We start from the raw sequence: 15392 nt of genomic DNA, 5'->3' as shown, positions 1-15392 counted from the left end.
GCGGTTGTTGAAGCCGCGTTTGTGCAGTGCTGCTCTTTGTTTCATCGATTTAACCAGGTTTTACGCTCCGCGCTTTGTTGACGTGCGTGGTCTAATCGTGTTGTGTACGTGAGTGGCGTGTAACTAGTGATACAGCACGCAAGAACAGTCATTAACGTGCGCGATCCGCCGCAAATCAGCCACGACGCATTGCAACGGGCACGTCCAGTGGGCTGCGCGGCCGTTGCGACGAGCTGCATTGCTGATTCTTCGCTTGCCTGAGACTGGCAATTGTCGAGCGGGTTGCATCCGTTGTTACGTTGCCCGAAGACAGTAGTAAATGTGATTTGCTGGTAAGCAATATTCTCTCTTCAGTACGTTGTTTGCTTGTGTATATGTACTTATGTCTCGTGTTTACCTGAATTCATGCTCATGCTTACGCTACTGTACGAGATGGGTCGTGTGATACTTTTATGTAATCGTGTCATACTTTTATGTTTTAAATAAATCGTGTCATACTTTTATGTAATGCGCTGTTATTGGCAGTATTTGCTCTGCGTTTTACATTACAAGATGAGTTTTTGGGCGTATATTATCAAACATCCGACTAAGATCATTCGTTATCATACACGTTTATGTGAGAAGAGATGAAGGACAGAAGTTTAACCCTCCTTGCTGTCGCCGTCTTGGTACCTTCAACACGCTCGATGAAGGCTGCAATCACGGTGTGAAATACTGTAGGCAGCATAAACAAACTGCCCCAGATCAGCTTTGCCCAGACGAGCTCTGCGTGCGCAGTAACTCGCTCCTGTCAATGGCTGTCTGAGCTGTTTGTCATGTCCTTATCACCGGTACATGATATTTCGTGGCGTCTATACGCAACGTGTCGGCTAATTCAACTTTTCGCCATTCTTCAAACTCTGCTGCGGTTGTTTTAGGTGGACGAGTGAGGGTTTAAGGCGGTAATGCGGGCTAGTTGGTTGTGATCACTGGTGTTCATTTCGGTAGCGCAAAGAAAATTAGACATTAAAAAAAAAAAGCCCTCGTAGAATGATGTAGCGCGTCGCGCCTGTGCAACGGGTTTTTGTGTGTTTCCTTGCAGTAAAGTCAGTTGATGTTTAGCGCCCGTCCTGTCTACGTGTTCTCTCTTGTCTTTAATTGTTTTGTGCTACCAAAATGAATAAAGCTTTAAGTACACGAAAGACAATGAAATGGCGTTAAGAGTGCGTTTTAAGTGTAGTTTTAAGTGTCTTAAAGGAAATCACAGCATCCTTCCGTGTGTAGCTGAATGTAGCAAACCCGAGGCACTGCGCCGACCGAATTAAACATTTAATACACACACACAAAAGGACGTTTATGACGTGAAAAAATAAATTGTTAAATCCAGTGCTTTGGCTGAGCACGTTTCAGGGGACACGTAATCGACTGGGGGAAGGCACGTGCTCGCGCTAGAGAAAAATGACTGTCACGACGTCTTTATCTCGAGTCGCTCTTGATACCGACCACTCCGTGTGTGTGCGTGTGCGCTCGCGCGTGCGTGCGTGCGTGTGCGCGCGTGTGTGTGTGCTCGCGTGTGCGTATGTGCTCGCGCGTGTGCTCGTGCGCGCGTGTGTGTGTGCTCGTGTGTGCGGATGTGCTCGCGCGTGCGTGTGTGTGTGTGTGTGTGCTCGCGCGTGTGCGTGTGTGCTCGCGTGTGTGTGTTTGCGCTCGCGCGTGTGTGTGTGCTTACTCGAGTGTGTGCTCGCGCGTGCGTGTGTGTGTGCTCGCGCGTGTGCTCGTGCGCGCGTGTGTGTGTGCTCGCGTGTGCGTATGTGCTCGCGCGTGCGTGTGTGTGTGTGTGCTCGCGCGAGCGTGTGTGCTCGCGTGTGTGTTTGCGCTCGCGCGCGCGCGTGTGTGTTTGCTCGCGTGTGTGCTCGCGCGCGTGTGTGTGTGCTCGCGCGTGTGTGTGTGCGCGCGCGTGACTGTGCTCGTGCGCGTGTGTGCGTGTGTGTGTGTGTGTGTGTGTGTGTGTTTGCTCGCGTGTGTGCTCGCGCGTGCATGCGTGTGTGTGAGTGCGCGCGCGCGTGTGTGCTGGTGCGCGTGTGTTTGCTCGCGCGTGTGTGTGTGTGCTCGCGCGCGCGCGCGCGCGTGTGTGTGTGTGTGTGTGTGTGTGTGTGTGTGTGTGTGTGTGTGTGTGTGTGTGTGTGCTCGCGCGTGCGTGTGTGTGCGCGCGTGTGTGTCGAGTGCGTGTGTGTATGTGTGTGTGTGTGCTTTTTGCTTTAGTCGGCTCAGTGCCTCGGGTTTTCAACGTCACCACGTATGAACCCTACCAGACGGGCTTCCGTCAGACTTCAAACTTCTGCGTCTTGACCTAACTTGAAACCTTACCAAAAATATATGCTGAAGTCATCTTCATTCCATAGTTGCACTCATACAGATCACAATGTACGGCATTCAAAATTCAGATAATTCATGCTCATGCTTACGCTGCTGTAAGAGTTGGGTCGAGTCAGAAAAATAAATTGTCATGCTTTTACGCATCGTTGCCGGCAGTATTTGCTCTGCGTCGCTCGATTACGTCTAACTGCTTCGCTGTCGAAACGGGGCAGCTGAGAATATGTTACGCGATAAGCGATACGCTGTAGCTTAATGATTTTTCAGATAGCACGAATGCCAGCAATGGTGCAACGTAGGAGTTCAAAGGGGGACATGGTCAGTGTGGTTGGTATGTCTTTCGATCTCCTTAGTTCCTTGGCGATAAAAATTTGTTCTCTGGCACTGAGATAACTTTTTTTTTTGTGTTCTCGTTCTGTTCTAGGGTGCAAGCAACGTGTCATTGTGGTTATAAAAAATGAATCAGTATACATGTGATTTAACTGTCAAAGCGGGAATGTTTAAAGGTACGTAGACAACACAAATGTTTTTTTCCCGCCATATTAAATGTGTTGCGTTGGAACTGTTTACAGCATACATCCCGCCCAAGGCATGCTGGGATGATCTCCTATCAGGCAGCTTGGAAACTTCCAGACGCCGATATGCCTTACGTTCGGTGCATGCAGCCGAGGTTATGAACTGCCAAGTGGAATATGCCCCTTAAAGAAAACGAGCATATTCAAGCTCCACGCGAAATGCAAAGTATGGTCATTGAAAAATGTAAATTGTAATGTTTCTCTTTCTAATCACCTGCTGTCGTGTTTCTGCTACTAAACTGTCACTTACATTATTGTATTGCTGACTCTTGTGCTAAACAGATGTAAATTGCATTTGGGATTAACGTGCGTTTTCAAATAATATTTTTGTTTTCCGATAAACGTATTGCACAGGATAGTAGATTTGAGGAGCGCTTATGTATTGGTCAAGTAACACCCTTTTTTTTGGGGGGGGAAGGGGGGGGGAGGTTGGAGTATGTGTCTCACATTACATGTTATCGGCAGTTGTGTGCAAAGTGGCAGTAACCGTTGGAATAGTGTAAAATAACGGTCCTCTTCTTTTAGGATCGACTGTCCAGCGAGGAGATTGCGGAATCAGCAACTGACATATTGACTGATGAAACATGATGGTGCGTGCAGCAAGAGAGGGTTTGACTGCAGATCCTGACCACCTGCTCCTGTAAATTTGTACCAACCACAGGCGAAAACAAGGAAAAACGCTTTGAATACCTGCGGTCTTCTATCAGCTAGACAAGTCCCTGAAGCTTTAAATCAATAAACTTTGATGTATTCTGCTTTGGAGGTATGAAGCAATGAAATATGAATTTTTTTCGAATGGTGCCGGATCGAACCAATAAAGTTGTTCTCTCTCTCTCTTGTGAGCACGCACAACACGAGCAACAAAAGTAAAGGACTGACAATCACCCTCTTTTTGGCTGCCCTCTCGGTTTCAGCTGCCCTGCTTATGTGCAAAGTACCAGCAGTTATGGTATGCCGCACACATTAGTGTACTTAAGGAGAAGCACGACGCTGATCACGTATTATTTGCAGGGGGATCCACTCAGTATGACCGCTCTACCCGTGGCCCACCGACCCAGGTGTCGCCTAACACAGGGTATGTGCCTCTTTTTTCTTTCGATCTTCTTTCTGCGACACATTTCGGACCACTCGCTACGCGCATGATCGGCCCAGCCAAGTGTCGTCTAGCAAGAGAAGCGTAGCTCTTCCTTTAGGGCTTCTTTCTGTGCACGCCTAATCTTTTGTACTTCTTCCTGCGGCTTTATTATGCAGCGTACAAATACATACACAGAGATTAATGAGAACTTTCACGGCGGTGTCATATGGCCTGCCCTTTCCTGAATACACACGCTGGAGCTTTGCAATAATTCTGGTACATGCATGTCTGCTTAGAGCACGACAATTTCGGTGTCCGTGGCAAGACATGTACGCCTCCCTAATCGCAAGAAAAAACACAAAACAATTTCCTTTGGAGTTGGCTTAGAGCTTGCATGCATCATAACGTCACACCTTCGCCCACAAGCATCGCGTCGTTCAAATGCGGTCTGCCACTAAAACGATAATTAAGAAGAGCAGGTGATTGACATATATTCTTAATCATGAGTTGTGCCATGTGTATCAGACAAGTATCCTCTCTTGATCCAATTACGTAGATGCTTAAAGCATTACAATTTGCATCTCTCGAGAAAACCGCGTTCCGGCTCTTGATATGCGCTCTTGGTATTATTGTATGTTTTGCGTATGCATACATTTACATTTACTGCGTGTTTTTCTGATAATATCATCCAGCATTCGTATATAATATGCACAAACGTACCAGCCAGCTACTTATTACGCGATGATTTCAGACATTCTTTGGGTTTTGCGAGAAGTACGTAAAGCTGACTTAACGTGGCGTATGGCGAGTGGTCTGTATATCAATTTTGAATATACTCTACGCCGTGAGGAGCAGTGTTAATTCTCCGCGCACTTCTTTACCGCCTTCAGCAGCTTCCCTGCTTTGTCAACTTCCCATTTTGCCAGTATCCACGTTTCCAATGCTGATCCCATATTTGAAGGTGAACAAAATGGCAAATAGCCTTATAACAAATAGACGGCTGGTATTTAGTATCAGATAACACATAGTTTGATAAGCACGAATCACACAGTCAAAATGAAATTGCACCGACAGGAAAAAATAATTGATGTGTTATAATCAGGCCAACCTGCTTAAACTGCATAGAAGTTGGACCAAGAGAGGATTGCCTGACACTTATATCATGGTGCTGTTATAAAATTTCCGGTCGTCACTGATATTGACGGGCCGACCACATTTTAATAATAATCGCGGCTGATCATTACTGTAGTGCATTCTAACTCCAAATCGCCTCGAATATGCGAATGTTTTGTTAGCTGTCTCTTCTAATGAGCGAAGGCGACGCGTTTGGCCTCGGTCACCGCAATCGTCACGTTCTATAAGCAGTCATGCATTTGAATTATTACAACGCGCCATCGCGTGTGTTCCGAGAAGCACCTTCCATGTGACACCTTCCGCAAAGGTTCGCATTTCTTAGCGTACGTATATAGACGGTGTAATAAAACCGCACAAGGAAGCGCGGAAAAAACACGAGGCATGCGCAGCACGAAGTGCGAAAGAGTGGAAGGCTGTGCTTCCCTTGCTGTGGCACAACAGGCTGATCCAAGCATGTGATGAGCGTAACCTCCTGGAATGCGTCGAAGAAAGAAGAGCGAAGGAAAGAAGAGGCGCAGAGCGGTGGCCGTATAAAATCTCCTGCAAGCCGTTTTGTGTAAACACTACAGCGTGTACTGTACAACGTAACCTCTATTTTTACGTGATGTGGCCGCATAAAATCTCCTGCAAGCCGTTTTGTGTAAACAGTATACCGTGTACTGTACAACGTAACCTCTATTTTTACGTGATGTGGCCGCATAAAATCTCCTGCAAGCCGTTTTGTGTAAACAGTATACCGTGTACTGTACAACGTAACCTCTATTTTTACGTGAGAATGCTCGATACTATGAACGGGTACTAAAGGTTATTAGATAACTTCTATTTTATAAGTACACAAATTTGTGAAAATGTGCACCTTTAGTAAACGTCACCGTGCTTAGAGTGTAGCTGTAAATTTAGGAACACCAAGACAACTCCGAAGAGCTTGGCGCTCTAAGAGAACCAAAGGATTAATCTTGTATGCTGGCCCACCAGAAAAAAGCACGCAACCAAATTCAAGAATCGGGCGAACGTACATACGGTAAATCATGATCAGAGTATCTCTGTGTAGCCCGGAACGGAGCCGACCAAGTTTAGTTATCATTCCGACAGCGCGTGTAGCCTTAGCTTTAACATGTTCAATGTGGCTACGCCAGCTCAGTTTTTCATCATATATTACTCCCAGATATTTAATACAGTCCACTTGGGGAATTCTTTCTTGCCGATAGTGAAGAGAAATATTAACAGGCATATGTAAAGGAAAAACAATTATGGCACTTTTGGTAACATTTAGTTGCATTCGAATATCTTCAAACCAGGAGTCTAATGTTGCTAAATATGATTGCAACGTTGAATGGAGTAAATGTATGTCATAATCAGATGCGAAAAACGCAATGTCATCTGCGTATACATAAACTTGTACCTTATCACACAGTGGAATCGAACTTAACAAGATATTAAATAAAACAGGTGAAAGAACAGAGCCCTGGGGAACACCTCTCGTTTGACTATACTTAGACGTAGAAACGCCTCGTTGGGAGAAATAAAATTTTCTATCTTTTAAAAATTCGTACAGCCAATTTGTAATATATTGCGGAAAATTTAATTCGTTGAGGGCATTAAGGAGAATGATATGTTCAACGCTATCATATGCCTTGGCTAAATCTAGGGTTACTAAAGCCGATAATTGTCTTCTGTGCCGGGCAAGTTTTATACGAGCCTCTAAATCGACATGTGCACACCATATCGAGCAACCGGGTCGAAATCCAATCTGGCATGCGCTCAGTATTGCATTATCTGTGATAAACTTCATAATTCTTATGTATAAAATTCTTTCTATTAATTTAACGACATGGGACGTTAGAGCGATTGGCCTAATGTTGTCTATCTGCATTCCCGCTCCCTGTTTTTTAAGAAGGGGAACAATTTTTGCAAGCCTCCAGTCAGGAGGAATCCAGCCATTTCTAAGGGAGTGGTTGACGACGTTAAGAAGATCGTCTGGAGAGATATCAAATAATATCTTTAACATTTCTGACGTAACTCCATCTGGGCCTGGAGCTGAATTAGGGAGAAGGCGAATGACACGCGCAAGTTCTTCCATATTTACTTCGATAAAATCGTTCACACAAGAATGCTTTACAAACTTTAGTTGTAACTGTGATGTAAATCGCTTTTCAAGGCCCGATGCAATTTCGGTTAATAAATCTGCCAATTCCTTAGGTGAAAGAATAACCGAGTCAATGTTTACGGGCGCTGCAATAGCCTTACGACTACGAAGAAATCTAAACAGAGCTTTTTTATTACCACTCTTGGATAGAAAATTATATCGTTTTTCGTCATATTCATCTTTCGCTAATGATACTGTTCTTTTGAACATAGCTTTAGCGTACAAATAATTTCGCCAATTAGTAGGACTTTGGTTTATAAGAAGTTTCTTCCAGGCCCCTTTTCGGCGTCTATAATCTCTTGCACAATCCGAATTCCACCATGCACACACGGAATTTCCTTTTGCTGACGATATAGTGAACTGTGATTTTGTTATGGTACGTTTTAAAACTGAGCAAAGACTCATAGCTTTAACATTTCTCTCCATACTGGACAATGATGACAAAGTTGACTGTAAATTCTTTTTAAATTTGGAGTAGTTTACAAAATTTTGCGCCTGGTAGTCTACCGATAATACTGGGATCTTGACTTCAAATACAAGTGGACGGTGATCACTACTTGTAGCAGCATCAAGCACAGTCCAAGACGAGATTAAAACGTTTGAGCTAGCGAATGTTAAATCTAGGACGGATCTCGAGGTACATCGAACAAAAGTGGCAACTTTGGAATTTAGACACATAAAGTGGTTTGAGTTAGTCCAGTCAAATAACCGTTTTCCCGATGTGTCTGTGCGGAAACCCCACGACACATGATGGGAGTTGAAGTCTCCCGCAAACAGAATGTTCTTTTTGCAGAAGCTCAGAGTGACATCAAGAGCGCTTTCATCATGTATCCCAGTCGGAAAATAGTTATTAACTATGGATAGTGGAGCGCAGCCAGGAAGGTTTAATTCCACTACCAAAACTTCATAGTCAGACGACATTGCTTTATAAGTTATCTTCGCTCTATGGCAAAATTTTGAAGAAATGAAAACAGTTAGACCTCCACCACGTGAGTTTCTATCCAATCGAAAGCATTGATAATTTTTTAAATAAAAGTTTTGATCAGCCGACAACCAAGTTTCTTGTAAAAGTACAACGTCGGGAGATTGCTGAGAAGTAAGGTATAATAAATCTGTAGCTGCAGAGAGAATTGAACGGCAGTTCCACTGAAGCACCCTAAGACACCCTATGATGATAGACGAGCAGCGGAAACGGCCTGCTCTAAAATACTTTCTTTCAACAGGTCAGTCCTAGTCACGGATTCCTTCACACACTTCTTTGTTTTTGGATTCGAAGAATTATTGATCTTGTTAGTAGGCGATCTGGTGCGTTTGAGATTACGGGCATCCATATCAACGTCCCAATTGCCCATTGAATCTGAATCAGAGATGTAATCTTGATCAGTCTTCTGAGAGGATGACGGCCCTGCTCCATAATTGGTGGGGGCAACAATCTGATGTTCAGCAGGCTTATTGATTGGAGCGATAGGAGTTTGTAAGCGCTTTGTGATCGCCTCAGAAACACCAGCCAACTGGGAAGATATAACCTGAGTCAATGAGTCGGACAGATTTAGTAGAAATTTTTCAAGAACCTTTTCTACCGCCTTCTCTACCACAGCTGAAATGGAGTGGAAGAATGTGGCGTCCATGCCGAGAGGCTGACGGGCTGTTACACCGGCATATCCCTGTGTCCTGCTTTGAAGTTCTGCTAGCGCTTCTCGACGAGAGCATCGTCTCCTTTCAATAATTTCTAGCACCTGAAGTTCTTTCGATCTCGCAGGGCAGCTAGGATCGTCAGCAGAGTGATTTGCTTTACATAAGCAACATGACTCATTGCCTGACTGGCACTCATCAGCACTATGTTCGGCCCCACAGATGCGGCATCGAGTATCAGAACGACAACCGTTGACACTGTGTCCATAACGCCAGCATTTGGAGCACTGTAAAGGACGAGGAGCTAGAGCTTCGACCCTGTAGATAAGCGGCCATGCCTTGATCTCCGAAGGGCGATTTGTCCCAGCAAATGTGGCGATCACTGTTTCAGTAGGGACTTTCGTATTGTCTACGTGTCTGGTACACCGGTACACAGAAATTACTCCTGCAGGGGAAAAAATGTCCAAGACTTCTGCTGGACTTAGGCTTGTGTCTACTCCGCGGACTAAACCTTTGCAACATGCTAGATGAGGTGGGATAAAACAGCTCACCGGATGTGAGGCAAAAGTAGTGCACTTCAGTAGGTCTTGAATACAAGCCTGGTCTGGTGAACAGCATAGGATCCCCCCGCGTCCAAACTGACGAACTTCGGTTATCAGTAGGGCATGAGGAGTGATCGCACGAAGTTCTGTCTGAATGGCCTTGGGGTTCTTCATACGGATGAATCCACCATTGGTTGGTACCAAAGCAACAGGAACGCTGCGGTTTCCATCGCGTTCCTAGCGACGGTAGCAGCTTTGGCGCCGCAGCTTCTTCACTAAGGGTGCGTGCAATATTTCGCGATGATCATCATCGTCCTCACCGCGCCTTAAAGGTCGCGCCACTCGCCTATGAAGGAGGACGAAATGACGGACATGCTGCGCTGCTCTCGGGTGTTCGTAAGTAGTAAATACCTGTGGGATGTTGTGTGTTTGAGAATGTTGCATGGTTAACACAGTATCCATCCACCCCTGCTTCCTATGGTATCCTTGGATGCAGGTTCTCATGAGTGGGCTGTTCGCCACAGTCGCATCACTCCTGCGGCCAGCACACGCGAATGGAGCCTTCGGGGATGTCGTGTAAGTTGTCTCCGCGTGCGAAGTGCGCAAGCGCAGGCGAGTGCCTCTTCAGTACCACGAAGTGCGAGCGTCGCACACTATGCTGACCTCTCAAATTTCTTCTCGTTCCCGCGAAAGAGAAACAATTACAGAGTGTATGTATCCGTCCGCGGGCAACACAAGCTCAATCTAGCCACGAGCAGGTATTTTCGTGCACTATATTATGAGCGTTACGATCGCAAAATTCTTTATTTGGAATTGATAAAAACATGTATCTTAGTAAATTTCCGCTATGCCAGGCTTGTGTGATGTATTACAATAGTTATGCGATACAAGATGAGCCACAGCGCAACTACCGAGACAATGATGAACGGAAGAATATTGCCAGCCAGCTCAAGGCGTGGTGGTCGCCGTATTTGCTTAGAAAGTCCATGCCAAGGATGACTACCCTCGAACGATGCTGTACGATCACGAAGCTTGCCTGAAAGGTCTTGAGATAGTCAGCACGCGGCCTAAATGTGATGGGCAGATCACGTGGGAAGTCGGAAACAAGCAATCGAATATTGATTGTTGTCTCATGGCTCAAGGAACTTATCACAAACTGAGAGAAATTAGAATAGACGAGGAAGGGATTAACAGCTTGGGAAGTGATCATAAACGCATAACATTACAAATTGGATATAAAACTGGAAATGAGAGCATAAAATCAAAGTTTGGCAGCTCGTATTTAAATGACAAACAAATAACAAATATAGTCCCAAGATTTGAGAAAGAAGTAGGCAAAATACCAGGCAAGGACGGGGGGTATAGTGAGCTGTTACATGTAATGACGAAGGAGATGGGAAAAGAGAAGAAACTATTTGCTGGAGAGGAAAGAGGAAAACCAAAAAGTTGGTGCAACAAGGAAATCCGGTAAAGGATTGACAAGCGACGTGAAGCATCACGGGAGCATAGACAGGCAAAAAAGGAGAAGCGGCCGCAGGACGAAGTCAACAAATTATGGGGAATATATTTAGAGAAAAAATACATTGTACAGAAATTGGTCAATGCAAAAATTAAAGGTAAAGGTTAACGCTGGGTGACAGACATTCACGAAAAAAAGGCTGCGCCTAGGGTATTTTGGAGCCACATGGTAGGAAGTCTGTCACTATGCAACAACATATTGTAGATGAAGGAAGAAATCAATTGGAAGGGTACGAAGCGCTAGGTTACATCCGAAAGTTAAAAGCCGATTCGTTTAAAGAGATCGTACAGGGGATTTCCCCGGTGAATAAACTTGTGAAGGAAAGCGCAGCCGAGGAAGAGCTAGTACTTGAGAATTTCAACTGGAAGAAGGCCGAAGGAAAAATTCCAAAGTGCACTGTCCCGGATTAAGAGGGCATTCCCATCAACCTCAATAACGAACTATAGGACATAACACTAAATAAGCACTGTTGAAAGCCGTAGAAATGTGCTTACAGGATAGGCAAATACCGGACAAATGGCGAAAAAGTAGAATGGACTTAATCGATAAAGTCATGGGAGAAAAGGTTAACATTCGCTCGTATAGACCGCTAACCATTACATCGGTACTATACAGGTTGGGGTTGCAGTCAGTAAAAGTAAAAATAGAAACGTGGGCAGAACATAACGATGTTTTGGGAGAACTTCAGAATGGATTTCGAGTCGACAGGCGGTTAGTCGATAACCTGTTTGTTCTCACTCAGTGTATATAAATATCTAAAATAGGATACAGGCCCTTGTACGTGGCTTTTCTGCGCATTACGGGGTGTATGACTACGTTCATCATGAAATTTTGTGGGATATATTGAAAGAAATGGGCACAGGCGACGACTGTATACAGCTTTTGAGGTAGATATAGCAAGAAAATGCAGTTTGCATAGAATGGGATGGAATAAGTAGCAAAGAGAACGTTGATATCAGGAAGGGGCTGAGACAGGGATGTCCTTTGTCCCCGCTGTTATTCATGCTGTACATGGTGAGGATGGAAAAGCGCTAGAAAGTAGCAACATTGCTTTTAATCTGTCACACAAACAGGGCGGCGTGATGATTGAGTAGAAGCTTCCAGGTTTATTTTATGCGGACGATCTTGCCTTACTTGCGGACAGTCGAGGTGATATACAGCGGCTGGTGGAACGTGAAGCTCTAGGACTAGGATTTGGTGTAACAAAATGTGAATTGATGCTATTCAATGATCCCAATTATCAGGCGGTGTCAATACAGGGCCACGAAATACCGAGGGTGAGCGAATACAAGAACCTCGGAGTACGGGTAAATGAGGGTGATAGTTACATGGACGTAGAGGAAAAAGCTTCGGCAGCAAAGGCAAAGAGGAATGCTGCAATAATGAAGCACGGAGCGTTGTGGGGATACAATAGGTACGAGATGCTTCGAGGTCTGTGGAAAGGTGTAATGGTTCCGAGGTTTACATCTTGGAACTCAGTGGTGTGCATGAGGTCAGAGGTGCAATCAGTAATGGATGTGAATCAAAGGACTGTGTGGCGCCCAGCACTGGGAGCTCACGGGAAGACGACAAATGAGGCTGTAAAGGGCGATATGGGATGGTCAAGTTTTGAGGAGGGAAGCTCAGAGCAAAATGAGGTTCGAAGAGATGCTAATGATTATCAAAGAGAGTAAATGGGCAGAGTAGGTGTCCCTTATTTGTATAGGAAGAGCGTGGCCACACAGTGGAGCAGACGAACAAGGAGGCTCAACGGTAAACATACGGCTGGCAGTGTAAGTTATATGGCAACAAAGAGCGCTAATTAAGTGAAAAGTCAGAGAGGTGCAGATGATTTGCTGGATGGCAGTGATGGCAACGATGGAAAAAAAGCTGCCTTGAGTAACTACCGAAAGGGCAAAAACGAAATAAGGAAGGAGGCATATTATAATAATTCAAGGGAAGGCGCTTTACTGTTTGAAGTGATGTCGGGTTGCCTTAGAACGCGTAGTTATAAAGCGAGATTGAGTAAAGAAGCACAATGCACATGCTGTGGGGAAGATAAGGAAACGACGGAGCATGTTCTGATTGAATGTGGAGATATCCACCCAGGTGTACGTTTGGGCACGAGCCTACATGAAGCCTTGCGTTTTAGGGACAACAATGGAAAGCTGAACACGCCCGCGATAGAAATGAGTAAGAGACGGTTAGAGTATTAGTGGCAGAAAACTAGAGAGAAAGGAAAAAAAAACATGACTGATCCCTCTGTCATAGGAATCGGTATAACAATGAAACGTGTCTTCAGACGTAGTTGAGCGTTTGTTGTGCATTCTTTCGCCCCAAGCGCGAAGGAATGAATGCTACAGCATCAAATTGTAATGTTACGCGAAGAACGGCAAGCCGCTCGAAACTTGCAATGCGCTGCTCAAGCAGAAAGGACGCGCGGAACGAACATACACAGGATGAGCGCGAACTGTCACAGTTGTAACTTATTTCTGTATGAGCAGCGCGCTCCTTTCGCAAAAGCGGCCACTGCAGTAAGCGAGGTGACTATCGTGCTCTCAACGGAAACTAGCAGGCAGAGCGCAAGACGTACAAACTACCGAGATCACGAGATAAGCGCCCGCACGAGCGACCACGCTCTGTCGAGGCGCGCGCTAATCCGCGTGGGGGACGACTTTTAAAGCGCGCTCTTCGAGCCCTTCGCGCCATCTCGCTAGTGATAACGAAAACACGCTGTATCGCCGATCTCTGAGTACCGCCACCGGCAAATGGTGTACATAAATAGCTCGCCGTTACAATACCAGAGAACATGCCGTCTGTGGCGGAGTCGTTTCGCGCTGCGCGCTGGCGATCGAGAGGTCGTAAGTTCGTCTCCCGGTGACTGAACTTTTTCTTAAAGTTTTTTTCTTTGCCATATGTTAGTCTTTATATTTTACAACGTCATATCCGTGACGGAAATGCGTCAGTGGAGCCGTGGTGGACCCCGGCATAAATCATTTTCGTGTTAAAATAAATAGTGGGGAAAATAAGGACATTCTGCCGTAAAGGGGCAAAGAACTGGGCTGTGAATTTTTTTCTGTAGTAAGATCAGTTTAATCGAAGTAGACAAGGCATTAGGCCAACATACAGAGATAAGGAAAAAGGTGTTTTTTTTTTCGTCGAGCCTGGCGGCACACATGTCACCGCCCCGTTCAGGCCCGTAACTAGGGGGGGTTGAGGGGGTTCTGACCCCCCCCCCCGAAATTTTTTTGATGCTTTAACTTTTCGGGTGATACTAAAATATTTACACGCCTTCACAGCGACCCCCAGCTGCCAAAGTTACACTGCAACTTTCCTGGCATTGCTTCCCTCTTCTTCCTTTCTTCAAACCTACCAGAACACCTCAGCGCTCCCTCCCCCGCACGCGCACCTGCCCTATTTGTACAGCTTTGCACTTCGCCCTCGCGTTCCTTCGAGTCTTTTCTTTTTCGTCTTTCACCCCGTAGCAGCTCCTTTATTGATTCCAGATGCTTTCCTTGTGCATTGCCGCTGGAGAAGTTATCCGTCTGTGCGGACCGCACGTGTCGGCTTTGGGTTTCTACGAAAAGCGCGTCTCCTTCTGTGAAAGTAAACAGTTCGACAGCAACGGCAACACCAACACGACGTGCGCAAATTTGCCAGGGAACGAAACCCCTAAGCGGAAAAACTCAGCGGCGCATTCCGAGGACGCAGGCTGCAGGGTAAACTTTTCTCAAACTGTAGTCTTCGCCACCGAAACGAATCATCGAAGATGACATCTACTGAAAGACTGGCATATCCGAGCAACTTCGAACAACCTTAACCGCACGCAAGGAAATCTACCTCTTCTGTACACACAAGGTATATGCGCCTCCCTACAAAGCACACAAAGCGAGGATACAGCCGGCACACAATCCGGCACCAGCGGTCAACTTTCACAGGAGAGAAAAAACGCCGCCAAGCTGGGCTGCGCGCGGGAGTACAGAGGCTGACGTCACAGCCTACAAAGTGCATTTTTGGGGGGTCACGGCTATTTAATTAGCGCAGCCCAGAGAGAATTATGCAGGCGCCCAGGGAGCCGTCTGTGAAAAGGTGACTTTTTCACAGGAACGGAGCAACACCTGCTTTCTGGACTGTACCACGGGAGTGCAAATGTCTCGGCAGTGCATTCTTGGGGGGTTCACGTATATTAAGGGGAGTATGGAGTGCCCATGGAGTCTTCTGTGAAAAGGTCTTTAAGTAGCGTTAATCCAGTTTGCTGCAGCGGGAGTACAATAATGGTCCTGCATGCACACCAGCTGTAGCGGCGTTCAGAAAACACATGCGCCACGCGGGAGCCGGCGCGTTCATCACACTTCTACATTCTAGCCACTGTAAAGTGGATAAGAGAGGAAGAAAACATCGCCCGCCGTTCACGCCAGGCAGTCGAAGCAGTCGCAAA

The 15392-nt window shown here is 45.9% G+C and overlaps 1 long non-coding RNA gene across 1 annotated transcript; it reads left to right on the top strand.

Annotated features, from left to right (window-relative positions):
* The first annotated feature begins 211 nt into the window (after window positions 1–211).
* Window positions 212–2847, top strand: LOC125757227 (uncharacterized). The gene is made up of 3 exons (XR_007415158.1): window positions 212–332; window positions 2620–2683; window positions 2777–2847. It is a non-coding gene; the product is annotated as an uncharacterized LOC125757227 (long non-coding RNA).
* Window positions 2848–15392: the final 12545 nt, after the last annotated feature.

Source organism: Rhipicephalus sanguineus, chromosome 2 (assembly GCF_013339695.2).
Source record: "Rhipicephalus sanguineus isolate Rsan-2018 chromosome 2, BIME_Rsan_1.4, whole genome shotgun sequence".
In the NCBI taxonomy this organism is placed as follows: Eukaryota; Metazoa; Arthropoda; class Arachnida; order Ixodida; family Ixodidae; genus Rhipicephalus; species Rhipicephalus sanguineus.
Note: the sequence above shows the minus strand (reverse complement) of the source record. Positions and strands in the feature narration are given on the sequence as shown.